This window comes from Engystomops pustulosus, chromosome 9 (assembly GCF_040894005.1).
Source record: "Engystomops pustulosus chromosome 9, aEngPut4.maternal, whole genome shotgun sequence".
Lineage (NCBI taxonomy): Eukaryota > Metazoa > Chordata > Amphibia > Anura > Leptodactylidae > Engystomops > Engystomops pustulosus.
The window spans coordinates 61,643,829-61,663,528 of NC_092419.1; the positions used below are offsets into that span (position 1 = coordinate 61,643,829).

Below are 19,700 nucleotides of genomic sequence, written 5' to 3' on the forward strand. Positions count from 1 at the left end.
ATTCTAAGCTGAATGTGCGTGCTCTTGTCAGATCGCAGCAGCGATGCAGCTTAAGGCTTGGCAAGTACCAGCATGGGAGACTGGCTTGGAATCCCAAGTTCTGGTGACCTTTTTGAACCTGAAAATTGTGTTAGTTTCTCTATGAGATAGCAAAAGAAGGTTCAAATTGAACAGCTGCTGTCAATGGCCATTCTAAGCTGAATGTGCCTGCTCTCGTCAGATCGCAGCAGCAATGCAGCTTAAGGCTTGGCAAGTACCAGCATGGGAGACTGGCTGGGAATCCCAAGTTCTGGTGACCTTTTTGAACCTGTAAATTGTGTTAGTTTCTCTATGAGATAGTAGAAGAAGGTTCAAATTGAACAACTGCTGTCAACGGACATTCTAAGCTGAATGTGTGTGCTCTTTTCAGATCGCAGCAGCGATGCAGCTTAAGGCTTGGCAAGTACCAGCATGGGAGACTGGCTGGGAATCCCAAGTTCTGTTGACCTTTTTGAACCTGAAAATTGTGTTAGTTTCTCTATGAGATAGTAAAAGAAGGTTCAAATTGAACAGCTGCTGTCAACGGCAATTCTAAGCTGAATGTGCCTGCTCTCGTCAGATTGCAGCAGCAATGCAGCTTAAGGCTTGGCAAGTACCAGCATGGGAGACTGGCTGGGAATCCCAAGTTCCGTTGACCGTTTTGAACCTGAAAATTGTGTTAGTTTCTCTATGAGATAGCAAAAGAAGGTTCAAATTGAACAGCTGCTGTCAACGGCCATTCTAAGCTGAATGTGCCTGCTCTCGTCAGATCGCAGCAGCAATGCAGCTTAAGGCTTGGCAAGTACCAGCATGGGAGGCTGGCTTGGAATCCCAAGTTCTGGTGACCTTTTTGAACCTGAAAATTGTGTTAGTTTCTCTATGAGATAGCAAAAGAAGGTTCAAATTGAACAGCTGCTGTCAACGGCCATTCTAAGCTGAATGTGCCTGCTCTTGTCAGATTGCAGCAGCAATGCAGCTTAAGGCTTGGCAAGTACCAGCAAGGGAGACTGGCTTGGAATCCCAAGTTCTGGTGACCTTTTTGAACCTGAAAATTGTGTTAGTTTCTATATAAGATAGTAGAAGAAGGTTCAAATTGAACAACTGCTGTCAATGGCCATTCTAAGCTGAATGTGCCTGCTCTCGCCAGATCGCAGCAGCAATGCAGCATAAGGCTTGGCAAGTACCAGCATGGGAGACTGGCTGGGAATCCCAAGTTCCGTTGCCCTTTTTGAACCTGAAAATTGTGTTAGTTTCTCTATGAGATAGTAAAAGAAGGTTCAAATTGAACAGCTGCTGTCAACGGCCATTCTAAGCTGAATGTGCGTGCTCTTGTCAGATCGCAGCTTAAGGCTTGGCAAGTACCAGCATGGGAGACTGGCTTGGAATCCCAAGTTCTGGTGACCTTTTTGAACCTGAAAATTGTGTTAGTTTCTCTATGAGATAGTAAAAGAAGGTTCAAATTGAACAGCTGCTGTCAACGGCCATTCTAAGCTGAATGTGCGTGCTCTTGTCAGATCGCAGCAGCGATGCAGCTTAAGGCTTGGCAAGTTCCAGCATGGGAGACTGGCTGGGAATCCCAAGTTTTGTTGACCTTTTTGAACTTGAAAATTGTTTTAGTTTCTCTATGAGATAGTAAAAGAAGGTTCAATTTGAAATGCTGCTGTCAACGGCCATTCTAAGCTGAATGTGCCTGCTCTTGTCAGATCGCAGCAGCAATGCAGCTTAAGGCTTGGCAAGTACCAGCATGGGAGACTGGCTGGGAATCCCAAGTTCCGTTGACCTTTTTGAACCTGAAAATTGTGTTAGTTTCTCTATGAGATAGTAAAAGAAGGTTCAAATTGAACAGCTGCTGTCAACGGCCATTCTAAGCTGAATGTGCGTGCTCTTGTCAGATCGCAGCAGCGATGCAGCTTAATGCTTGGCAAGTACCAGCATGGGAGACTGGCTGGGAATCCCAAGTTCTGGTTACTTTTTTGAACCTGAAAATTGTGTTAGTTTCTCTATGAGATAGTAGAAGAAGGTTCAAATTGAACAACTGCTGTCAACGGCCATTCTAAGCAGAATGTGTGTGCTCTTGTCAGATCACAGCAGCGATGCAGCTTAAGGCTTGGCAAGTACCAGCATGGGAGACTGGCAGGGAATCCCAAGTTCTGTTGACCTTTTTGAACCTGAAAATTGTGTTAGTTTCTCTATGAGATAGTAAAAGAAGGTTCAAATTGAACAGCTGCTGTCAATGGCCATTCTAAGCTGAATGTGCCTGCTCTCGTCAGATCGCAGCAGCAATGCAGCTTAAGGCTTGGCAAGTACCAGCATGGGAGACTGGCTGGGAATCCCAAGTTCCGTTGACCTTTTTGAACCTGAAAATTGTGTTAGTTTCTGTATGAGATAGTAAAAGAAGGTTCAAATTGAAAAGCTGCTGTCAACGGCAATTCTAAGCTGAATGTGCGTGCTCTTCTCAGATCGCAGCAGCGATGCAGCTTAAGGCTTGGCAAGTACCAGCATGGGAGACTGGCTGGGAATCCCAAGTTCTGGTGACCTTTTTGAACCTGAAAATTGTGTTAGCTTCTCTATGAGATAGTAGAAGAAGGTTCAAATTGAACAACTGCTGTCAACGGCCATTCTAAGCTGAATATGTGTGCTCTTTTCAGATCGCAGCAGCGATGCAGCTTAAGGCTTGGCAAGTACTAGCATGGGAGACTGGCTGGGAATCCCAAGTTCTGGTGACTTTTTTGAACCTGAAAATTGTGTTAGTTTCTCTATGAGATAGCAAAAGAAGGTTCAAATTGAACAGCTGCTGTCAACGGCCATTCTAAGCTGAATTTGCCTGCTCTCGTCAGATCGCAGCAGCAATGCAACTTAAGGCTTGGCAAGTACCAGCATGGGAGACTGGCTGGGAATTCCAAGTTCCGTTGACCTTTTTGAACCTGAAAATGTGTTAGTTTCTCTATGAGATAGTAAAAGAAGGTTCAAATTGAACAGCTGCTGTCAACGGCCATTCTAAGCTGAATGTGCCTGCTCTCGTCAGATCGCAGCAGCAATGCAGCTTAAGGCTTGGCAAGTACCAGCATGGGAGACTGGCTGGGAATCCCAAGTTCTGTTGACCTTTTTGAACCTGAAAATGTGTTAGTTTCTCTATGAGATAGTAAAAGAAGGTTCAAATTGAACAGCTGCTGTCAACGGCCATTCTAAGCTGAATGTGCGTGCTCTTGTCAGATTGCAGCAGCGATGCAGCTTAAGGCTTGGCAAGTACCAGCATGGGAGACTGGCTTGGAATCCCAAGTTCTGGTGACCTTTTTGAACCTGAAAATTGTGTTAGTTTCTCTATGAGATAGCAAAAGAAGGTTCAAATTGAACAGCTGCTGTCAATGGCCATTCTAAGCTGAATGTGCCTGCTCTCGTCAGATCGCAGCAGCAATGCAGCTTAAGGCTTGGCAAGTACCAGCATGGGAGACTGGCTGGGAATTCCAAGTTCCGTTGACCGTTTTGAACCTGAAAATTGTGTTAGTTTCTCTATGAGATAGTAAAAGAAGGTTCAAATTGAACAGCTGCTGTCAACGGCCATTCTAAGCTGAATGTGCGTGCTCTCGTCAGATCGCAGCAGCAATGCAGCTTAAGGCTTGGCAAGTACCAGCATGGGAGACTGGCTGGGAATCCCAAGTTCTGTTGACCTTTTTGAACCTGAAAATGTGTTAGTTTCTGTATGAGATAGTAAAAGAAGGTTCAAATTGAAAAGCTGCTGTCAACGGCAATTCTAAGCTGAATGTGCGTGCTCTTCTCAGATCGCAGCAGCGATGCAGCTTAAGGCTTGGCAAGTACCAGCATGGGAGACTGTCTGGGAATCCCAAGTTCTGGTGACCTTTTTGAACCTGAAAATTGTGTTAGTTTCTCTATGAGATAGTAAAAGAAGGTTCAAATTGAACAGCTGCTGTCAACGGCCATTCTAAGCTGAATGTGCGTGCTCTTGTCAGATCGCAGCAGCGATGCAGCTTAAGGCTTGGCAAGTACCAGCATGGGAGACTGGCTGGGAATCCCAAGTTCTGGTGACTTTTTTGAACCTGAAAATTGTGTTAGTTTCTCTATGAGATAGTAGAAGAAGGTTCAAATTGAACAACTGCTGTCAACGGCCATTCTAAGCTGAATGTGTGTGCTCTTGTCAGATCGCAGCAGCGATGCAGCTTAAGGCTTGGCAAGTACCAGCATGGGAGACTGGCTGGTAATCCCAAGTTCTGTTGACCTTTTTGAACCTGAAAATGTGTTAGTTTCTCTATGAGATAGTAAAAGAAGGTTCAAATTGAACAGCTGCTGTCAACGCCCATTCTAAGCTGAATGTGCGTGCTCATGTCAGATCGCAGCAGTGATGCAGCTTAAGGCTTGGCAAGTACCAGCATGGGAGACTGGCCTGGAATCCCAAGTTCCGTTGCCCTTTTTGAACCTGAAAATTGTGTTAGTTTCTCTATGAGATAGCAAAAGAAGGTTCAAATTGAACAACTGCTGTCAACGGCCATTCTAAGCTGAATGTGTGTGCTCTTGTCAGATCGCAGCAGCGATGCAGCTTAAGGCTTGGCAAGTACCAGCATGGGAGACTGGCAGGGAATCCCAAGTTCTGTTGACCTTTTTGAACCTGAAAATTGTGTTAGTTTCTCCATGAGATAGTAAAAGAAGGTTCAAATTGAACAGCTGCTGTCAACGGCCATTCTAAGCTGAATGTGCGTGCTCTTGTCAGATCGCAGCAGCGATGCAGCTTAAGGCTTGGCAAGTACCAGCATGGGAGACTGGCTGGGAATCCCAAGTTCTGTTGACCTTTTTGAACTTGAAAATTGTTTTAGTTTCTCTATGAGATAGTAAAAGAAGGTTCAATTTGAAATGCTGCTGTCAACGGCCATTCTAAGCTGAATGTGCCTGCTCTCGTCAGATCGCAGCAGCGATGCAGCTTAAGGCTTGGCAAGTTCCAGCATGGGAGACTGGCTGGGAATCCCAAGTTCTGTTGACCTTTTTGAACTTGAAAATTGTTTTAGTTTCTGTATGAGATAGTAAAAGAAGGTTCAATTTGAAATGCTGCTGTCAACGGCCATTCAAAGCTGAATGTGCCTGCTCTTGTCAGATCGCAGCAGCAATGCAGCTTAAGGCTTGGCAAGTACCAGCATGGGAGACTGGCTGGGAATCCCAAGTTCCGTTGACATTTTTGAACCTGAAAATTGTGTTAGTTTCTCTATGAGATAGGAAAAGAAGGTTCAAATTTAACAGCTGCTGTCAACGGCTATTCTAAGCTGAATGTGCGTGCTCTTGTCAGATCGCAGCAGCGATGCAGCTTAAGGCTTGGCAAGTACCAGCATGGGAGACTGGCTGGGAATCCCAAGTTCTGGTGACTTTTTTGAACCTGAAAATTGTGTTAGTTTCTCTATGAGATAGTAGAAGATGGTTCAAATTGAACAACTGCTGTCAACGGCCATTCTAAGCTGAATGTGTGTGCTCTTGTCAGATCGCAGCAGCGATGCAGCTTAAGGCTTGGCAAGTACCAGCATGGGAGACTGGCTGGGAATCCCAAGTTCTGTTGACCTTTTTGAACCTGAAAATGTGTTAGTTTCTCTATGAGATAGTAGAAGAAGGTTCAAATTGAACAACTGCTGTCAACGGCCATTCTAAGCTGAATGTGTCTGCTCTTGTCAGATCGCAGCAGCGATGCAGCTTAAGGCTTGGCAAGTACCAGCATGGGAGACTGGCAGGGAATCCCAAGTTCTGTTGACCTTTTTGAACCTGAAAATTGTGTTAGTTTCTCTATGAGATAGTAAAAGAAGGTTCAAATTGAACAGCTGCTGTCAACGGCCATTCTAAGCTGAATGTGCGTGCTCTTGTCAGATCGCAGCAGCGATGCAGCTTAAGGCTTGGCAAGTACCAGCATGGGAGACTGGCAGGGAATCCCAAGTTCTGTTGACCTTTTTGAACCTGAAAATTGTGTTAGTTTCTCCATGAGATAGTAAAAGAAGGTTCAAATTGAACAGCTGCTGTCAACGGCCATTCTAAGCTGAATGTGCGTGCTCTTGTCAGATCGCAGCAGCGATGCAGCTTAAGGCTTGGCAAGTACCAGCATGGGAGACTGGCTGGGAATCCCAAGTTCTGTTGACCTTTTTGAACTTGAAAATTGTTTTAGTTTCTCTATGAGATAGTAAAAGAAGGTTCAATTTGAAATGCTGCTGTCAACGGCCATTCTAAGCTGAATGTGCCTGCTCTCGTCAGATCGCAGCAGCGATGCAGCTTAAGGCTTGGCAAGTTCCAGCATGGGAGACTGGCTGGGAATCCCAAGTTCTGTTGACCTTTTTGAACTTGAAAATTGTTTTAGTTTCTGTATGAGATAGTAAAAGAAGGTTCAATTTGAAATGCTGCTGTCAACGGCCATTCAAAGCTGAATGTGCCTGCTCTTGTCAGATCGCAGCAGCAATGCAGCTTAAGGCTTGGCAAGTACCAGCATGGGAGACTGGCTGGGAATCCCAAGTTCCGTTGACATTTTTGAACCTGAAAATTGTGTTAGTTTCTCTATGAGATAGTAAAAGAAGGTTCAAATTTAACAGCTGCTGTCAACGGCTATTCTAAGCTGAATGTGCGTGCTCTTGTCAGATCGCAGCAGCGATGCAGCTTAAGGCTTGGCAAGTACCAGCATGGGAGACTGGCTGGGAATCCCAAGTTCTGGTGACTTTTTTGAACCTGAAAATTGTGTTAGTTTCTCTATGAGATAGTAGAAGAAGGTTCAAATTGAACAACTGCTGTCAACGGCCATTCTAAGCTGAATGTGTGTGCTCTTGTCAGATCGCAGCAGCGATGCAGCTTAAGGCTTGGCAAGTACCAGCATGGGAGACTGGCTGGGAATCCCAAGTTCTGTTGACCTTTTTGAACCTGAAAATGTGTTAGTTTCTCTATGAGATAGTAAAAGAAGGTTCAAATTGAACAGCTGCTGTCAACGGCCATTCTAAGCTGAATGTGCGTGCTCTTGTCAGATCGCAGCAGTGATGCAGCTTAAGGCTTGGCAAGTACCAGCATGGGAGACTGGCCTGGAATCCCAAGTTCTGGTGACCTTTTGAACCTGAAAATTGTGTTAGTTTCTCTATGAGATAGCAAAAGAAGGTTCAAATTGAACAGCTGCTGTCACCGGCCATTCTAAGCTGAATGTGCCTGCTCTTGTCAGATTGCAGCAGCAATGCAGCTTAAGGCTTGGCAAGTACCAGCATGGGAGACTGGCTTGGAATCCCAAGTTCCGTTGCCCTTTTTGAACCTGAAAATTGTGTTAGTTTCTCTATGAGATAGTAAAAGAAGGTTCAAATTGAACAGCTCCTGTCAACGGCCATTCTAAGCTGAATGTGCGTGCTCTTGTCAGATCGCAGCAGTGATGCAGCTTAAGGCTTGGCAAGTACCAGCATGGGAGACTGGCAGGGAATCCCAAGTTCTGTTGACCTTTTTAAACCTGAAAGTTGTGTTAGTTTCTCTATGAGATAGTAAAAGAAGGTTCAAATTGAACAGCTGCTGTCAATGGCCATTCTAAGCTGAATGTGCCTGCTCTCGTCAGATCGCAGCAGCAATGCAGCTTAAGGCTTGGCAAGTACCAGCATGGGAGACTGGCTGGGAATCCCAAGTTCTGTTGACCTTTTTGAACCTGAAAATTGTGTTAGTTTCTCTATGAGATAGTAAAAGAAGGTTCAAATTGAACAGCTGCTGTCAACGGCCATTCTAAGCTGAATGTGCGTGCTCTTATCAGATCGCAGCAGCGATGCAGCTTAAGGCTTGGCAAGTTCCAGCATGGGAGACTGGCTGGGAATCCCAAGTTCTGTTGACCTTTTTGAACTTGAAAATTGTTTTAGTTTCTCTATGAGATAGTAAAAGAAGGTTCAATTTGAAATGCTGCTGTCAACGGCCATTCTAAGCTGAATGTGCCTGCTCTTGTCAGATCGTAACAGCAATGCAGCTTAAGGCTTGGCAAGTACCAGCATGGGAGACTGACTGGGAATCCCAAGTTCCGTTGACCTTTTTGAACCTGAAAATTGTGTTAGTTTCTCTATGAGATAGTAAAAGAAGGTTCAAATTGAACAGCTGCTGTCAACGGCCATTCTAAGCTGAATGTGCGTGCTCTTGTCAGATCGCAGCAGCGATGCAGCTTAAGGCTTGGCAAGTACCAGCATGGGAGACTGGCTGGGAATCCCAAGTTCTGGTGACTTTTTTGAACCTGAAAATTGTGTTAGTTTCTCTATGAGATAGTAGAAGAAGGTTCAAATTGAACAACTGCTGTCAACGGCCATTCTAAGCAGAATGTGTGTGCTCTTGTCAGATCGCAGCAGCGATGCAGCTTAAGGCTTGGCAAGTACCAGCATGGGAGACTGGCAGGGAATCCCAAGTTCTGTTGACCTTTTTGAACCTGAAAATTGTGTTAGTTTCTCTATGAGATAGTAAAAGAAGGTTCAAATTGAACAGCTGCTGTCAATGGCCATTCTAAGCTGAATGTGCCTGCTCTCGTCAGATCGCAGCAGCAATGCAGCCTAAGGCTTGGCAAGTACCAGCATGGGAGACTGGCTGGGAATCCCAAGTTCCGTTGACCTTTTTGAACCTGAAAATTGTGTTAGTTTCTGTATGAGATAGTAAAAGAAGGTTCAAATTGAAAAGCTGCTGTCAACGGCAATTCTAAGCTGAATGTGCGTGCTCTTCTCAGATCGCAGCAGCGATGCAGCTTAAGGCTTGGCAAGTACCAGCATGGGAGACTGGCTGGGAATCCCAAGTTCTGGTGACCATTTTGAACCTGAAAATTGTGTTAGTTTCTCTATGAGATAGTAGAAGAAGGTTCAAATTGAACAACTGCTGTCAACGGCCATTCTAAGCTGAATGTGTGTGCTCTTTTCAGATCGCAGCAGCGATGCAGCTTAAGGCTTGGCAAGTACCAGCATGGGAGACTGGCTGGGAATCCCAAGTTCTGTTGACCTTTTTGAACCTGAAAATTGTGTTAGTTTCTCTATGAGATAGTAAAAGAAGGTTCAAATTGAACAGCTGCTGTCAACGGCAATTCTAAGCTGAATGTGCCTGCTCTCGTCAGATTGCAGCAGCAATGCAGCTTAAGGCTTGGCAAGTACCAGCATGGGAGACTGGCTGGGAATCCCAAGTTCCGTTGACCGTTTTGAACCTGAAAATTGTGTTAGTTTCTTTATGAGATAGCAAAAGAAGGTTCAAATTGAACAGCTGCTGTCAACGGCCATTCTAAGCTGAATTTGCCTGCTCTCGTCAGATCGCAGCAGCAATGCAACTTAAGGCTTGGCAAGTACCAGCATGGGAGACTGGCTGGGAATTCCAAGTTCCGTTGACCTTTTTGAACCTGAAAATGTGTTTGTTTCTCTATGAGATAGTAAAAGAAGGTTCAAATTGAACAGCTGCTGTCAACGGCCATTCTAAGCTGAATGTGCGTGCTCTTGTCAGATCGCAGCAGCGATGCAGCTTAAGGCTTGGCAAGTACCAGCATGGGAGACTGGCTTGGAATCCCAAGTTCTGGTGACCTTTTTGAACCTGAAAATTGTGTTAGTTTCTCTATGAGATAGCAAAAGAAGGTTCAAATTGAACAGCTGCTGTCAATGGCCATTCTAAGCTGAATGTGCCTGCTCTCGTCAGATCGCAGCAGCAATGCAGCTTAAGGCTTGGCAAGTATCAGCATGGGAGACTGGCTGGGAATCCCAAGTTCCGTTGACCTTTTTGAACCTGAAAATTGTGTTAGTTTCTGTATGAGATAGTAAAAGAAGGTTCAAATTGAAAAGCTGCTGTCAACGGCCATTCTAAGCTGAATGTGCGTGCTCTTCTCAGATCGCAGCAGCGATGCAGCTTAAGGCTTGGCAAGTACCAGCATGGGAGACTGGCTGGGAATCCCAAGTTCTGGTGACCTTTTTGAACCTGTAAATTGTGTTAGTTTCTCTATGAGATAGTAGAAGAAGGTTCAAATTGAACAACTGCTGTCAACGGACATTCTAAGCTGAATGTGTGTGCTCTTTTCAGATCGCAGCAGCGATGCAGCTTAAGGCTTGGCAAGTACCAGCATGGGAGACTGGCTGGGAATCCCAAGTTCTGTTGACCTTTTTGAACCTGAAAATTGTGTTAGTTTCTCTATGAGATAGTAAAAGAAGGTTCAAATTGAACAGCTGCTGTCAACGGCAATTCTAAGCTGAATGTGCCTGCTCTCGTCAGATTGCAGCAGCAATGCAGCTTAAGGCTTGGCAAGTACCAGCATGGGAGACTGGCTGGGAATCCCAAGTTCCGTTGACCGTTTTGAACCTGAAAATTGTGTTAGTTTCTCTATGAGATAGCAAAAGAAGGTTCAAATTGAACAGCTGCTGTCAACGGCCATTCTAAGCTGAATGTGCCTGCTCTCGTCAGATCGCAGCAGCAATGCAGCTTAAGGCTTGGCAAGTACCAGCATGGGAGGCTGGCTTGGAATCCCAAGTTCTGGTGACCTTTTTGAACCTGAAAATTGTGTTAGTTTCTCTATGAGATAGCAAAAGAAGGTTCAAATTGAACAGCTGCTGTCAACGGCCATTCTAAGCTGAATGTGCCTGCTCTTGTCAGATTGCAGCAGCAATGCAGCTTAAGGCTTGGCAAGTACCAGCAAGGGAGACTGGCTTGGAATCCCAAGTTCTGGTGACCTTTTTGAACCTGAAAATTGTGTTAGTTTCTATATAAGATAGTAGAAGAAGGTTCAAATTGAACAACTGCTGTCAATGGCCATTCTAAGCTGAATGTGCCTGCTCTCGCCAGATCGCAGCAGCAATGCAGCATAAGGCTTGGCAAGTACCAGCATGGGAGACTGGCTGGGAATCCCAAGTTCCGTTGCCCTTTTTGAACCTGAAAATTGTGTTAGTTTCTCTATGAGATAGTAAAAGAAGGTTCAAATTGAACAGCTGCTGTCAACGGCCATTCTAAGCTGAATGTGCGTGCTCTTGTCAGATCGCAGCTTAAGGCTTGGCAAGTACCAGCATGGGAGACTGGCTTGGAATCCCAAGTTCTGGTGACCTTTTTGAACCTGAAAATTGTGTTAGTTTCTCTATGAGATAGTAAAAGAAGGTTCAAATTGAACAGCTGCTGTCAACGGCCATTCTAAGCTGAATGTGCGTGCTCTTGTCAGATCGCAGCAGCGATGCAGCTTAAGGCTTGGCAAGTTCCAGCATGGGAGACTGGCTGGGAATCCCAAGTTTTGTTGACCTTTTTGAACTTGAAAATTGTTTTAGTTTCTCTATGAGATAGTAAAAGAAGGTTCAATTTGAAATGCTGCTGTCAACGGCCATTCTAAGCTGAATGTGCCTGCTCTTGTCAGATCGCAGCAGCAATGCAGCTTAAGGCTTGGCAAGTACCAGCATGGGAGACTGGCTGGGAATCCCAAGTTCCGTTGACCTTTTTGAACCTGAAAATTGTGTTAGTTTCTCTATGAGATAGTAAAAGAAGGTTCAAATTGAACAGCTGCTGTCAACGGCCATTCTAAGCTGAATGTGCGTGCTCTTGTCAGATCGCAGCAGCGATGCAGCTTAATGCTTGGCAAGTACCAGCATGGGAGACTGGCTGGGAATCCCAAGTTCTGGTTACTTTTTTGAACCTGAAAATTGTGTTAGTTTCTCTATGAGATAGTAGAAGAAGGTTCAAATTGAACAACTGCTGTCAACGGCCATTCTAAGCAGAATGTGTGTGCTCTTGTCAGATCACAGCAGCGATGCAGCTTAAGGCTTGGCAAGTACCAGCATGGGAGACTGGCAGGGAATCCCAAGTTCTGTTGACCTTTTTGAACCTGAAAATTGTGTTAGTTTCTCTATGAGATAGTAAAAGAAGGTTCAAATTGAACAGCTGCTGTCAATGGCCATTCTAAGCTGAATGTGCCTGCTCTCGTCAGATCGCAGCAGCAATGCAGCTTAAGGCTTGGCAAGTACCAGCATGGGAGACTGGCTGGGAATCCCAAGTTCCGTTGACCTTTTTGAACCTGAAAATTGTGTTAGTTTCTGTATGAGATAGTAAAAGAAGGTTCAAATTGAAAAGCTGCTGTCAACGGCAATTCTAAGCTGAATGTGCGTGCTCTTCTCAGATCGCAGCAGCGATGCAGCTTAAGGCTTGGCAAGTACCAGCATGGGAGACTGGCTGGGAATCCCAAGTTCTGGTGACCTTTTTGAACCTGAAAATTGTGTTAGCTTCTCTATGAGATAGTAGAAGAAGGTTCAAATTGAACAACTGCTGTCAACGGCCATTCTAAGCTGAATGTGTGTGCTCTTTTCAGATCGCAGCAGCGATGCAGCTTAAGGCTTGGCAAGTACTAGCATGGGAGACTGGCTGGGAATCCCAAGTTCTGGTGACTTTTTTGAACCTGAAAATTGTGTTAGTTTCTCTATGAGATAGCAAAAGAAGGTTCAAATTGAACAGCTGCTGTCAACGGCCATTCTAAGCTGAATTTGCCTGCTCTCGTCAGATCGCAGCAGCAATGCAACTTAAGGCTTGGCAAGTACCAGCATGGGAGACTGGCTGGGAATTCCAAGTTCCGTTGACCTTTTTGAACCTGAAAATGTGTTAGTTTCTCTATGAGATAGTAAAAGAAGGTTCAAATTGAACAGCTGCTGTCAACGGCCATTCTAAGCTGAATGTGCGTGCTCTCGTCAGATCGCAGCAGCAATGCAGCTTAAGGCTTGGCAAGTACCAGCATGGGAGACTGGCTGGGAATCCCAAGTTCTGTTGACCTTTTTGAACCTGAAAATGTGTTAGTTTCTGTATGAGATAGTAAAAGAAGGTTCAAATTGAAAAGCTGCTGTCAACGGCAATTCTAAGCTGAATGTGCGTGCTCTTGTCAGATCGCAGCAGCGATGCAGCTTAAGGCTTGGCAAGTACCAGCATGGGAGACTGGCTGGGAATCCCAAGTTCTGGTGACCTTTTTGAACCTGAAAATTGTGTTAGTTTCTCTATGAGATAGTAAAAGAAGGTTCAAATTGAACAGCTGCTGTCAACGGCCATTCTAAGCTGAATGTGCGTGCTCTTGTCAGATCGCAGCAGCGATGCAGCTTAAGGCTTGGCAAGTACCAGCATGGGAGACTGGCTGGGAATCCCAAGTTCTGGTGACTTTTTTGAACCTGAAAATTGTGTTAGTTTCTCTATGAGATAGTAGAAGAAGGTTCAAATTGAACAACTGCTGTCAACGGCCATTCTAAGCTGAATGTGTGTGCTCTTGTCAGATCGCAGCAGCGATGCAGCTTAAGGCTTGGCAAGTACCAGCATGGGAGACTGGCTGGTAATCCCAAGTTCTGTTGACCTTTTTGAACCTGAAAATGTGTTAGTTTCTCTATGAGATAGTAAAAGAAGGTTCAAATTGAACAGCTGCTGTCAACGCCCATTCTAAGCTGAATGTGCGTGCTCATGTCAGATCGCAGCAGTGATGCAGCTTAAGGCTTGGCAAGTACCAGCATGGGAGACTGGCCTGGAATCCCAAGTTCCGTTGCCCTTTTTGAACCTGAAAATTGTGTTAGTTTCTCTATGAGATAGCAAAAGAAGGTTCAAATTGAACAACTGCTGTCAACGGCCATTCTAAGCTGAATGTGTGTGCTCTTGTCAGATCGCAGCAGCGATGCAGCTTAAGGCTTGGCAAGTACCAGCATGGGAGACTGGCAGGGAATCCCAAGTTCTGTTGACCTTTTTGAACCTGAAAATTGTGTTAGTTTCTCCATGAGATAGTAAAAGAAGGTTCAAATTGAACAGCTGCTGTCAACGGCCATTCTAAGCTGAATGTGCGTGCTCTTGTCAGATCGCAGCAGCGATGCAGCTTAAGGCTTGGCAAGTACCAGCATGGGAGACTGGCTGGGAATCCCAAGTTCTGTTGACCTTTTTGAACTTGAAAATTGTTTTAGTTTCTCTATGAGATAGTAAAAGAAGGTTCAATTTGAAATGCTGCTGTCAACGGCCATTCTAAGCTGAATGTGCCTGCTCTCGTCAGATCGCAGCAGCGATGCAGCTTAAGGCTTGGCAAGTTCCAGCATGGGAGACTGGCTGGGAATCCCAAGTTCTGTTGACCTTTTTGAACTTGAAAATTGTTTTAGTTTCTGTATGAGATAGTAAAAGAAGGTTCAATTTGAAATGCTGCTGTCAACGGCCATTCAAAGCTGAATGTGCCTGCTCTTGTCAGATCGCAGCAGCAATGCAGCTTAAGGCTTGGCAAGTACCAGCATGGGAGACTGGCTGGGAATCCCAAGTTCCGTTGACATTTTTGAACCTGAAAATTGTGTTAGTTTCTCTATGAGATAGTAAAAGAAGGTTCAAATTTAACAGCTGCTGTCAACGGCTATTCTAAGCTGAATGTGCGTGCTCTTGTCAGATCGCAGCAGTGATGCAGCTTAAGGCTTGGCAAGTACCAGCATGGGAGACTGGCCTGGAATCCCAAGTTCTGGTGACCTTTTGAACCTGAAAATTGTGTTAGTTTCTCTATGAGATAGCAAAAGAAGGTTCAAATTGAACAGCTGCTGTCACCGGCCATTCTAAGCTGAATGTGCCTGCTCTTGTCAGATTGCAGCAGCAATGCAGCTTAAGGCTTGGCAAGTACCAGCATGGGAGACTGGCTTGGAATCCCAAGTTCCGTTGCCCTTTTTGAACCTGAAAATTGTGTTAGTTTCTCTATGAGATAGTAAAAGAAGGTTCAAATTGAACAGCTCCTGTCAACGGCCATTCTAAGCTGAATGTGCGTGCTCTTGTCAGATCGCAGCAGTGATGCAGCTTAAGGCTTGGCAAGTACCAGCATGGGAGACTGGCAGGGAATCCCAAGTTCTGTTGACCTTTTTAAACCTGAAAGTTGTGTTAGTTTCTCTATGAGATAGTAAAAGAAGGTTCAAATTGAACAGCTGCTGTCAATGGCCATTCTAAGCTGAATGTGCCTGCTCTCGTCAGATCGCAGCAGCAATGCAGCTTAAGGCTTGGCAAGTACCAGCATGGGAGACTGGCTGGGAATCCCAAGTTCTGTTGACCTTTTTGAACCTGAAAATTGTGTTAGTTTCTCTATGAGATAGTAAAAGAAGGTTCAAATTGAACAGCTGCTGTCAACGGCCATTCTAAGCTGAATGTGCGTGCTCTTATCAGATCGCAGCAGCGATGCAGCTTAAGGCTTGGCAAGTTCCAGCATGGGAGACTGGCTGGGAATCCCAAGTTCTGTTGACCTTTTTGAACTTGAAAATTGTTTTAGTTTCTCTATGAGATAGTAAAAGAAGGTTCAATTTGAAATGCTGCTGTCAACGGCCATTCTAAGCTGAATGTGCCTGCTCTTGTCAGATCGTAACAGCAATGCAGCTTAAGGCTTAGCAAGTACCAGCATGGGAGACTGACTGGGAATCCCAAGTTCCGTTGACCTTTTTGAACCTGAAAATTGTGTTAGTTTCTCTATGAGATAGTAAAAGAAGGTTCAAATTGAACAGCTGCTGTCAACGGCCATTCTAAGCTGAATGTGCGTGCTCTTGTCAGATCGCAGCAGCGATGCAGCTTAAGGCTTGGCAAGTACCAGCATGGGAGACTGGCTGGGAATCCCAAGTTCTGGTGACTTTTTTGAACCTGAAAATTGTGTTAGTTTCTCTATGAGATAGTAGAAGAAGGTTCAAATTGAACAACTGCTGTCAACGGCCATTCTAAGCAGAATGTGTGTGCTCTTGTCAGATCGCAGCAGCGATGCAGCTTAAGGCTTGGCAAGTACCAGCATGGGAGACTGGCAGGGAATCCCAAGTTCTGTTGACCTTTTTGAACCTGAAAATTGTGTTAGTTTCTCTATGAGATAGTAAAAGAAGGTTCAAATTGAACAGCTGCTGTCAATGGCCATTCTAAGCTGAATGTGCCTGCTCTCGTCAGATCGCAGCAGCAATGCAGCCTAAGGCTTGGCAAGTACCAGCATGGGAGACTGGCTGGGAATCCCAAGTTCCGTTGACCTTTTTGAACCTGAAAATTGTGTTAGTTTCTGTATGAGATAGTAAAAGAAGGTTCAAATTGAAAAGCTGCTGTCAACGGCAATTCTAAGCTGAATGTGCGTGCTCTTCTCAGATCGCAGCAGCGATGCAGCTTAAGGCTTGGCAAGTACCAGCATGGGAGACTGGCTGGGAATCCCAAGTTCTGGTGACCATTTTGAACCTGAAAATTGTGTTAGTTTCTCTATGAGATAGTAGAAGAAGGTTCAAATTGAACAACTGCTGTCAACGGCCATTCTAAGCTGAATGTGTGTGCTCTTTTCAGATCGCAGCAGCGATGCAGCTTAAGGCTTGGCAAGTACCAGCATGGGAGACTGGCTGGGAATCCCAAGTTCTGTTGACCTTTTTGAACCTGAAAATTGTGTTAGTTTCTCTATGAGATAGTAAAAGAAGGTTCAAATTGAACAGCTGCTGTCAACGGCAATTCTAAGCTGAATGTGCCTGCTCTCGTCAGATTGCAGCAGCAATGCAGCTTAAGGCTTGGCAAGTACCAGCATGGGAGACTGGCTGGGAATCCCAAGTTCCGTTGACCGTTTTGAACCTGAAAATTGTGTTAGTTTCTTTATGAGATAGCAAAAGAAGGTTCAAATTGAACAGCTGCTGTCAACGGCCATTCTAAGCTGAATTTGCCTGCTCTCGTCAGATCGCAGCAGCAATGCAACTTAAGGCTTGGCAAGTACCAGCATGGGAGACTGGCTGGGAATTTCTAGTTCCGTTGACCTTTTTGAACCTGAAAATGTGTTAGTTTCTCTATGAGATAGTAAAAGAAGGTTCAAATTGAACAGCTGCTGTCAACGGCCATTCTAAGCTGAATGTGCGTGCTCTTGTCAGATCGCAGCAGCGATGCAGCTTAAGGCTTGGCAAGTACCAGCATGGGAGACTGGCTTGGAATCCCAAGTTCTGGTGACCTTTTTGAACCTGAAAATTGTGTTAGTTTCTCTATGAGATAGCAAAAGAAGGTTCAAATTGAACAGCTGCTGTCAATGGCCATTCTAAGCTGAATGTGCCTGCTCTCGTCAAATCGCAGCAGCAATGCAGCTTAAGGCTTGGCAAGTATCAGCATGGGAGACTGGCTGGGAATCCCAAGTTCCGTTGACCTTTTTGAACCTGAAAATTGTGTTAGTTTCTGTATGAGATAGTAAAAGAAGGTTCAAATTGAAAAGCTGCTGTCAACGGCAATTCTAAGCTGAATGTGCGTGCTCTTCTCAGATCGCAGCAGCGATGCAGCTTAAGGCTTGGCAAGTACCAGCATGGGAGACTGGCTGGGAATCCCAAGTTCTGGTGACCTTTTTGAACCTGTAAATTGTGTTAGTTTCTCTATGAGATAGTAGAAGAAGGTTCAAATTGAACAACTGCTGTCAACGGACATTCTAAGCTGAATGTGTGTGCTCTTTTCAGATCGTAGCAGCGATGCAGCTTAAGGCTTGGCAAGTACCAGCATGGGAGACTGGCTGGGAATCCCAAGTTCTGTTGCCCTTTTTGAACCTGAAAATTGTGTTAGTTTCTCTATGAGATAGTAAAAGAAGGTTCAAATTGAACAGCTGCTGTCAACGGCAATTCTAAGCTGAATGTGCCTGCTCTCGTCAGATTGCAGCAGCAATGCAGCTTAAGGCTTGGCAAGTACCAGCATGGGAGACTGGCTGGGAATCCCAAGTTCCGTTGACCGTTTTGAACCTGAAAATTGTGTTAGTTTCTCTATGAGATAGCAAAAGAAGGTTCAAATTGAACAGCTGCTGTCAACGGCCATTCTAAGCTGAATGTGCCTGCTCTCGTCAGATCGCAGCAGCAATGCAGCTTAAGGCTTGGCAAGTACCAGCATGGGAGGCTGGCTTGGAATCCCAAGTTCTGGTGACCTTTTTGAACCTGAAAATTGTGTTAGTTTCTCTATGAGATAGCAAAAGAAGGTTCAAATTGAACAGCTGCTGTCAACGGCCATTCTAAGCTGAATGTGCCTGCTCTTGTCAGATTGCAGCAGCAATGCAGCTTAAGGCTTGGCAAGTACCAGCAAGGGAGACTGGCTTGGAATCCCAAGTTCTGGTGACCTTTTTGAACCTGAAAATTGTGTTAGTTTCTATATAAGATAGTAGAAGAAGGTTCAAATTGAACAACTGCTGTCAGTGGCCATTCTAAGCTGAATGTGCCTGCTCTCGCCAGATCACAGCAGCAATGCAGCATAAGGCTTGGCAAGTACCAGCATGGGAGACTGGCTGGGAATCCCAAGTTCCGTTGCCCTTTTTGAATCTGAAAATTGTGTTAGTTTCTCTATGAGATAGTAAAAGAACTTTCAAATTGAACAGTTGCTGTCAACGGCCATTCTAAGCTGAATGTGCGTGCTCTTGTCAGATCGCAGCAGTGATGCAGCTTTAGGCTTGGCAAGTACCAGCATGGGAGACTGGCTTGGAATCCCAAGTTCTGGTGACCTTTTTGAACCTGAAAATTGTGTTAGTTTCTATATGAGATAGTAGAAGAAGGTTCAAATTGAACAACTGCTGTCAATGGCCATTCTAAGCTGAATGTGCCTGCTCTCGCCAGATCGCAGCAGCAATGCAGCTTAAGGCTTGGCAAGTACCAGCATGGGAGACTGGCTGGGAATTCCAAGTTCTGTTGACCTTTTTGAACCTGAAAATTGTGTTAGTTTCTCTATGAGATAGTAAAAGAACTTTCAAATTGAACAGTTGCTGTCAACGGCCATTCTAAGCTGAATGTGCGTGCTCTTGTCAGATCGCAGCAGCGATGCAGCTTAAGGCTTGGCAAGTACCAGCATGGGAGACTGGCTTGGAATCCCAAGTTCTGGTGACCTTTTTGAACCTGAAAATTGTGTTAGTTTCTATATGAGATAGTAGAAGAAGGTTCAAATTGAACAACTGCTGTCAATGGCCATTCTAAGCTGAATGTGCCTGCTCTCGTCAGATCGCAGCAGCAATGCAGCTTAAGGCTTGGCAAGTACCAGCATGGGAGACTGGCTGGGAATTCCAAGTTCCGTTGACCTTTTTGAACCTGAAAATTGTGTTAGTTTCTCTATGAGATAGTAAAAGAAGGTTCAAATTGAACAGCTGCTGTCAACGGCAATTCTAAGCTGAATGTGCCTGCTCTCGTCAGATCGCAGCAGCGATGCAGCTTAAGGCTTGGCAAGTTCCAGCATGTGAGACTGGCTGGGAATCCCAAGTTCTGTTGACCTTTTTGAACTTGAAAATTGTTTTAGTTTCTCTATGAGATAGTAAAAGAAGGTTCAATTTGAAATGCTGCTGTCAATGGCCATTCAAAGCTGAATGTGCCTGCTCTTGTCAGATCGCAGCAGCAATGCAGCTTAAGGCTTGGCAAGTTCCAGCATGGGAGACTGGCTTGGAATCCCAAGTTCTGTTGACCTTTTTGAACTTGAAAATTGTGTTAGTTTCTCTATGAGATAGTAAAAGAAGGTTCAAATTGAACAGCTGCTGTCAACGGCCATTCTAAGCTGAATGTGCGTGCTCTTGTCAGATCGCAGCAGTGATGCAGCTTAAGGCTTGGCAAGTACCAGCATGGGAGACTGGCTGGGAATCCCAAGTTCTGGTGACTTTTTTGAACCTGAAAATTGTGTTAGTTTCTCTATGAGATAGTAGAAGAAGGTTCAAATTGAACAACTGCTGTCAACGGCCATTTTAAGCTGAATGTGTGTGCTCTTGTCAGATCGCAGCAGCGATGCAGCTTAAGGCTTGGCAAGTACCAGCATGGGAG

General features: G+C 45.0%; 33 pseudogenes; all 33 read left to right on the forward strand.

Moving 5' to 3' along the window:
* Nucleotides 1-179: 179 nt before the first annotated feature.
* Nucleotides 180-298, forward strand: LOC140095719 (5S ribosomal RNA; annotated as a pseudogene).
* A 259-nt stretch (nt 299-557) lies between these two features.
* On the forward strand, nt 558-676 carry LOC140093578 (5S ribosomal RNA; annotated as a pseudogene).
* A 1,004-nt stretch (nt 677-1,680) lies between these two features.
* Nucleotides 1,681-1,799, forward strand: LOC140088733 (5S ribosomal RNA; annotated as a pseudogene).
* Nucleotides 1,800-2,247: 448 nt separating this feature from the next.
* LOC140082516 (5S ribosomal RNA) lies at nt 2,248-2,366 on the forward strand (annotated as a pseudogene).
* A 448-nt stretch (nt 2,367-2,814) lies between these two features.
* On the forward strand, nt 2,815-2,933 carry LOC140093396 (5S ribosomal RNA; annotated as a pseudogene).
* A 69-nt stretch (nt 2,934-3,002) lies between these two features.
* On the forward strand, nt 3,003-3,121 carry LOC140078819 (5S ribosomal RNA; annotated as a pseudogene).
* A 258-nt stretch (nt 3,122-3,379) lies between these two features.
* Nucleotides 3,380-3,498, forward strand: LOC140081752 (5S ribosomal RNA; annotated as a pseudogene).
* A 70-nt stretch (nt 3,499-3,568) lies between these two features.
* Nucleotides 3,569-3,687, forward strand: LOC140089879 (5S ribosomal RNA; annotated as a pseudogene).
* A 1,013-nt stretch (nt 3,688-4,700) lies between these two features.
* Nucleotides 4,701-4,819, forward strand: LOC140097089 (5S ribosomal RNA; annotated as a pseudogene).
* A 70-nt stretch (nt 4,820-4,889) lies between these two features.
* LOC140091277 (5S ribosomal RNA) lies at nt 4,890-5,008 on the forward strand (annotated as a pseudogene).
* A 1,014-nt stretch (nt 5,009-6,022) lies between these two features.
* Nucleotides 6,023-6,141, forward strand: LOC140097090 (5S ribosomal RNA; annotated as a pseudogene).
* A 70-nt stretch (nt 6,142-6,211) lies between these two features.
* Nucleotides 6,212-6,330, forward strand: LOC140091278 (5S ribosomal RNA; annotated as a pseudogene).
* Nucleotides 6,331-7,343: 1,013 nt separating this feature from the next.
* LOC140098785 (5S ribosomal RNA) lies at nt 7,344-7,462 on the forward strand (annotated as a pseudogene).
* Nucleotides 7,463-7,532: 70 nt separating this feature from the next.
* Nucleotides 7,533-7,651, forward strand: LOC140083680 (5S ribosomal RNA; annotated as a pseudogene).
* Nucleotides 7,652-8,477: 826 nt separating this feature from the next.
* On the forward strand, nt 8,478-8,596 carry LOC140091712 (5S ribosomal RNA; annotated as a pseudogene).
* Nucleotides 8,597-9,044: 448 nt separating this feature from the next.
* Nucleotides 9,045-9,163, forward strand: LOC140093579 (5S ribosomal RNA; annotated as a pseudogene).
* A 70-nt stretch (nt 9,164-9,233) lies between these two features.
* LOC140093398 (5S ribosomal RNA) lies at nt 9,234-9,352 on the forward strand (annotated as a pseudogene).
* Nucleotides 9,353-9,610: 258 nt separating this feature from the next.
* On the forward strand, nt 9,611-9,729 carry LOC140091190 (5S ribosomal RNA; annotated as a pseudogene).
* Nucleotides 9,730-10,177: 448 nt separating this feature from the next.
* On the forward strand, nt 10,178-10,296 carry LOC140093581 (5S ribosomal RNA; annotated as a pseudogene).
* Nucleotides 10,297-11,300: 1,004 nt separating this feature from the next.
* On the forward strand, nt 11,301-11,419 carry LOC140088735 (5S ribosomal RNA; annotated as a pseudogene).
* A 448-nt stretch (nt 11,420-11,867) lies between these two features.
* On the forward strand, nt 11,868-11,986 carry LOC140082518 (5S ribosomal RNA; annotated as a pseudogene).
* Nucleotides 11,987-12,434: 448 nt separating this feature from the next.
* LOC140093364 (5S ribosomal RNA) lies at nt 12,435-12,553 on the forward strand (annotated as a pseudogene).
* Nucleotides 12,554-12,622: 69 nt separating this feature from the next.
* LOC140089874 (5S ribosomal RNA) lies at nt 12,623-12,741 on the forward strand (annotated as a pseudogene).
* A 1,013-nt stretch (nt 12,742-13,754) lies between these two features.
* On the forward strand, nt 13,755-13,873 carry LOC140097091 (5S ribosomal RNA; annotated as a pseudogene).
* Nucleotides 13,874-13,943: 70 nt separating this feature from the next.
* LOC140091279 (5S ribosomal RNA) lies at nt 13,944-14,062 on the forward strand (annotated as a pseudogene).
* A 636-nt stretch (nt 14,063-14,698) lies between these two features.
* Nucleotides 14,699-14,817, forward strand: LOC140098786 (5S ribosomal RNA; annotated as a pseudogene).
* Nucleotides 14,818-14,887: 70 nt separating this feature from the next.
* LOC140083682 (5S ribosomal RNA) lies at nt 14,888-15,006 on the forward strand (annotated as a pseudogene).
* An 826-nt stretch (nt 15,007-15,832) lies between these two features.
* Nucleotides 15,833-15,951, forward strand: LOC140091733 (5S ribosomal RNA; annotated as a pseudogene).
* Nucleotides 15,952-16,399: 448 nt separating this feature from the next.
* On the forward strand, nt 16,400-16,518 carry LOC140093582 (5S ribosomal RNA; annotated as a pseudogene).
* Nucleotides 16,519-16,588: 70 nt separating this feature from the next.
* On the forward strand, nt 16,589-16,707 carry LOC140096351 (5S ribosomal RNA; annotated as a pseudogene).
* Nucleotides 16,708-17,532: 825 nt separating this feature from the next.
* On the forward strand, nt 17,533-17,651 carry LOC140093584 (5S ribosomal RNA; annotated as a pseudogene).
* An 826-nt stretch (nt 17,652-18,477) lies between these two features.
* Nucleotides 18,478-18,596, forward strand: LOC140092762 (5S ribosomal RNA; annotated as a pseudogene).
* A 259-nt stretch (nt 18,597-18,855) lies between these two features.
* LOC140081753 (5S ribosomal RNA) lies at nt 18,856-18,974 on the forward strand (annotated as a pseudogene).
* The last annotated feature ends 726 nt before the right edge of the window (nt 18,975-19,700 follow it).